Source organism: Rattus norvegicus, chromosome 1, assembly GCF_021556685.1.
Source record: "Rattus norvegicus strain SHRSP/BbbUtx chromosome 1, alternate assembly SHRSP_T2T, whole genome shotgun sequence".
Lineage (NCBI taxonomy): Eukaryota > Metazoa > Chordata > Mammalia > Rodentia > Muridae > Rattus > Rattus norvegicus.
This window is the reverse complement of record NC_141534.1, coordinates 136,476,582-136,482,500: the sequence shown is the minus strand read 5'-3', so window position 1 is coordinate 136,482,500 and position 5,919 is coordinate 136,476,582.

The window sequence follows — 5,919 nt, the reverse complement described above, 5'->3', positions numbered from 1 at the left end:
CGGAGGTTTGCTCAAACATCTCATATACATCTAGAATGTTTCATTGTTTCAGAAACAGTATTCCTGGGGTAATGCCTTCCTCTGGGTATCAGCACAGTTACAAAGTATCTTTGCAGATTAAAAAAATAAATGTGTGGCTGACATTAACAACTTTTCCCTAAAACCCTTATGCAAAGAAGACATTGTACTCTCTGTCTTGAGTTTATTTCCTAGAGGTTCCTTTACAAGAACCGGTTTCCTTTTGCAGGAAAGGGGAACTGTTCAGTGTGCCTGATTGGCCTCAAGTGGCTGGAAACACTCTTCGCCACCCACTGTCGCTGAGCGTCTCTGGGACAGGAGAGCTTGTGTTCTCTGTGCTACAGCAGAAAGTGGTTTATAACCCGTATAGTGTACTAGCAACTGAAAACAAAAAATAAACTAATTTTTTAAAAATTTATTATGAAGTCTGCTGTCAACTTTCAGAAATCCTGATTGAATTCTCTTTAATGGCTTCTTTGATGAGCCATTTCAGATATACAGCATACGCTGTAGATGCACCCCATAAGCCAACCATGCATTGTGTAAGTCAGGTCTTCTAGATAACAACAAGCAAGCAAAGCTATTAGAAGTAGGACTGGGACAAGCCACTTAACCTGTCAGGCTTGGCTCCCTCATTGCAATCATCAAGTCCTGTCTCCTGTAGGCCAGCCCTGTGATCTGGGGTTCCCTGCCAGCCTTCCTCAGTCCTTGGCCTCTCCTCTCTCCAATTGGCCCAATCTTCTGCAGCTCAGATAATCTCTCATACCTGCTGTTTCCATTGTCCTGGTCTCAAGACCCTCAAATGACTTCCCATTAGCTCCTGGGTCATATTCAAATTGTTACGTATTGGTTTCAAGACCTTTAGTCAGGCAATCCCTTTTTATGTCACCTTTAATCTCTCCTCTTCCAGCTCCCTTAGTGGCTGTCAGAATTATCTTCACCAAGCAACCCTCCCTCTTCTGAGCCCGGCTACCTTTCACCTAACAGATAATATGTTCTTGATTATGCCCACCTGACTCCAGCCTCCCATCGACTGGGTGGTGTTTAAAGCTTCAACAAGCCTCAGTCACTTCCAGCTATACGGAGCTATAGAACCATAGTTCCTTACCTGACAAAGCCAAAGTCCCCAGGCAAGTGTTGAGGGACAGTTTTCACACAAACCATATTAACATGACCAAAGAGGAAGAGTCTAAAAACAACCAAGGATGCCATCTGTATTCTTTGCACACAATCTAGGTCGCTTAGTGGCTTTCCCAAATCATTAATCAATAAATCAATTATCTCCTTTTCCTTCCACGTGTTTCCTTAGTATTACTAAGTAAGTACTTAAAATGGAAATCGATTCCAATACACGGGATGTGAGGGCTAATGTGATTAATTTCTTTCTGCAAAATATGTCAGGAAGGAACGCAAGAGCTAAACTGTTATTTTCCATGAATCCAGATCTCCTGAGATGGACTCTTCTAGCTACCGAATACAATTTACAACGGGTCACCAAGTCCCCTGTTTGGAGTTCATTTCTTTGTTCTTAGATAAAAGTGAAAGAAAAATTAATTTTCCGTCTCTTGGAGTTTTCAGAGTTTCCAGATTCTTTCCATTATAAATACTAAATGTTTTAAAATAGATGTATTTTGGATAAGGAAAAACAATTCTTTTTGCCCCGTCCTTCTTATTTTACATTGAGAAGCCAATATGTAGCAAACACACACACACTCTGTTATTCTCTCTTCTGAGTTTGTGCATATACTCGGGGTGTGTGTGTGTGTGTGTGTGTGTGTGTGTGTGTGTGTAAGGAATTGCATGTTAAAAATTCAGGTTATTCGGAGCAGAATTATTAAAATTTATCAAGTTCCCAGAGGATTTTCAGATGAAGTACTTTGAGAAGCACTGCCTTCTGAATTGAAAACCTGTTTTAAATTCCATCCAATGTTCAGGATCCAGCTGCTCTGGTAAACTAAGTCCTTGATAAAGAGATAAGACATCATCTTCTCCTCCCACTCTGTGCCTTCCCCCTCATCCCCAGAACCCTGCTCCCCACCGACCTTGACACAGACATATCCTCTCTCTACCCTGGTTTTCTACCTTGCACAGCCTTTAAAGCAGGAGGGAATCAATTTTCTGCCTTTATTATTCAGTTTCAATCATTTATCAAATTACAGAAATTCAATCAAGGTTGGTTTGAGCCCATTCCAGCTTGCGGATAAGCGTGTTTTTTAGATAGCTTTCTTTTAGTCCTGAGATTCTGTCCTTGACCATCAAAGGAAAGACAGGACACAGCCTCTTCTCTGCCAAATCTTTTAACCTTCTCTATCTCAGGAGGGTTTATGTTTAACACTAATAGGTCCAAATTCGCACTGATTCAAAACAAACACTCACAACCACAATGCAAGAAGAATTAATGTAAGATAAATACAAATAGAGAATCTCTATGTCCGAGTAAAATATTTCTTTATGTGTTACCCAGTGGAATACAATGATGCCAGCTTAGCACTGTTAGAAGTGTGGGGTGCCACTGTGTGTTGGTTCTTTAGCCTGAGTTGGGCTATTTAGAACCATGCATAGGATGGAGATGACCTCACTGGAGGGGACTCAAGAAATAAAAGCAGCCATGTTCACAACCGCCTACTGTAACATTGTGTCTGTATCTTCACTAAAGCTTTGCAGGTTAGGGCTCCCTCTTGCAACTGTTACCTTTTGGGAACTAACACTTCTGCTGGGAACAAGAGACAGATATGCATATTTCATACTCTCTCCTTCTCTCTCTCTTTACTCCTTCCTTCCCCTCTCTCCCTCCCTACCCATTCACTCATCCACAGGATCATCTCAGCAAGGCTGAGTGCTGGGATCATTGGGAAGATCAGTGAGAAGGATGTCTTGCAAAGAGCTTGTAGATGTGAATATTAGCAGTGCCAATACTCCCCAAGATGGCTTAATGGCACTTCTACAATTAGCAATACCTTCAAGTACAATACATATACGCCATATGGGTGTGATTAGAAAAATCAAGTATTTGGAAACTTGAGTGCTTGCACTCAAGTGCTGTCAATTTCAGAATAGGCATTCCTCACAGAATTGGCAGTATCAGTGGCTTTTCTGTAAGTGTAGGTGGAAGGAGAGATTCTACAATGTGGCCAGAGATACGTATCTAGGGACTGGTTCAACCTGACAAAGGTGAGGTTGCCGTTGGAGAAAGTTCTTCTAACTCAAACCACAGGACCTCTGAAGAAGGATCTCTGAGTTCCAGTGGATCCTTTCTCATCTTCTCTTAGCCTTTTTCAATGAGTTGCTTTTATTTTTGTCAACTGTGTCTTTTACCGTCTTAAGGAAACTCTTGTTCAAGGTCTGTATCAGTGTTCCTACAAATCAGGTTAATTGGTGATCAGCAGAGCTTTTCTGCCTTTAATGAGGCCAAGTAGCCCAAGGCAAGGCCTACCTCTCGATAAGGGACTTTCTTTCTTCTTATTTTAAAACTCTTTGATCACTTAAAAAAGAAAGAAAGGAAGAAAAAAAATAACAAAAAACAAAACAAACCCAACAACCCAGGAGGAACAACCAGTGGGAATGTCATTGTTTTTTAATTGCCTGATTGCTGAACAGTTGCAGATAAAAGATAGATGTTCTCAATTAATAACATTTACATAGATTAGCATCCCTAACAAGCCTCATTAGTAGCTGCTGGGTTTTGTTTAGACCAAGTCCTGAGTCATTTCCTCTCTCTCTGGTTGTACAATCCAACGCACCTCTGGTACTGTGAAGCATCTCCTTCTAATCTACTTCCATTAATCAAATGAAGAAGCATTCCAAACACACGGAAGTTTTTAATCGATTGAAACTTTATGTCCTCTAGTATCTGTGCGATGGAAGGTTTGATGGATTCATAATGTTTTGGAAACTGTTCTGAATTTTGGACATACCTTTTAAAAATTATTATTTTTGTTAAATGTGTTCTTTGACAGTTTCACACATGTATACAACACATACGGGTGACACCAGGAGTTGTGTTTCTATGAAGCCTAAACACACTCCATGAATGTGTGTAGCACAAACATGTCTCCAGTCCCGTTCACCTAGATGAACATCACCAAAAACCAGTCCACTTACAGAGGCCTGTCTTGTGCCTTCAATCCGACAGCTATGATTTCATTCGTCTGCCATTTGTCCCGTGAGAAAGGCGATGAATAGCATCACCATACACACAATCAGACCGTCAGAGTTTAGGTAACGTGGCTCATGATAACTCAGTCGTAGCTTTACAGTCCAGCTCCCAACTGTCTCCCTGAGTCAGCCTACTGCTTTCCATGGACAGCTAGAATGAAAACGCACCTACCTATAGTCAGAGGAGAAGCATGGTTTTGCCAAAACAATATAATTCATAAATTATAAGTTAAAGCCCATCTCCAGTTTTCAATTTTGTCTCAGTAACTTTCTTTATTCTCTTTACATCATGATCACAGCCCCCCTCCCGTCTTTCCTCTCAGTCCAGCCTTTACAAGTCCTTCTCCCTATTACCTCTTCCCCTTATCCTCCTGGCTACCAACCCACCCTGGCACATCAAATCAGAGCAGGACTAGGCACTAGTCCTCTCCCACTGATGCCAATGCTCAACCAGGCAGTCCAGGTGGGGGAGGGGATCTAATGGTAGGCAACAGAGTCAGAGAGAGTTCCCATTCCAATTGTTAGGGGACACCCATGAAGACCAAGCTGCATATCTGTTACAAATGTCTAGGGGATCCAGGTTCAGTCCATAGTCCTGCCTGCAGGATAAAGATGGAGCTGGGACTGAGGGAACAGCCAAGCAAAACGACTGCTCCAACTTGAGACCCATGCCATGTGGGTGAGCCTACCCCTGACACGACTAATGAAACTCTGCTATGCTTGTAGGCAGGAGCCTCCTGAGAGACTCCACCCACCAGAAGATGGAAACCCAGGCACAGATGTACACTCAAACATCAGGTGGAACTTGGGGAGTCCCGTGGAAGTGTGGGGAGGAATAGGATTGAACAAGCTGGAGGGATCTAGAACACTACAAGAAGACCTACAATGTCAGCTAACCCAGGCCCATGAGGGCTCCCAGAGACTGGACCATCAACCAAGGAGCATGAACAGGCTGGATATTTAACGTCACTTTTTAACTTACGGACGGAGTAAGTGTTTTGCTTTGTTAGTTTTGACTGCTGTGAGGAAACCCTCCTTGGGGTGATCTTACTTGTTGGGGACTCTCTTTCCTTTTTACTTTCCTGGAAATGCATCTAGTTCTCAAGCCCTTCCTTGATATTTGGGGTTCAAAACCACCTCTGCTGCAGCCACCATTGAAGGAAGATTTGGGAAACTTTCAGAAATTTGTTTTTCTAGAAATGTCACATGCTTTGTGGCTTGCAAACCACAAAGGCCTGCAGACCCTGTGGTAGCAGAGGTCAGTCTTCCACACCGTACTGGCCAAGGCTCAGGACTCCTCTTCTGAGTTCTTTAGGCACAGGTCATCCCAGCCTCCAGGTTGTGGCCTCCAACTTCTCTACTGTTCCAGAGAGCAACTTGTCTTCCCCCAGATAAGTTTTCAAACAAATATTGATACATATCTTCTCAGCACATCGTTTTTAACTCTCCCGGCAGTCTTGCAAAGTTTCCCAGGCTGGCTTTAAACTCAAAGTCCTCCTGTGTGTAGATAAACTGTACCAAATCCAACTTCCCAACATGATTTTACAAAGCGCGGTTATACAAACTCCATGTTAACAAAACTAGTAAGATCTCAACAGTGCTTTTAGGTAGTCCTAACTCCAAAGTTAGGAATGGACGAGGCCCACAGGAAGCTGGGAAGGTGAAGAGGTAAGAAGAATCATGGACAGATAAGACATACTTTATTCACTGGGGCATAGAATGCTTGGCAGGTGGACACCAGCAGGC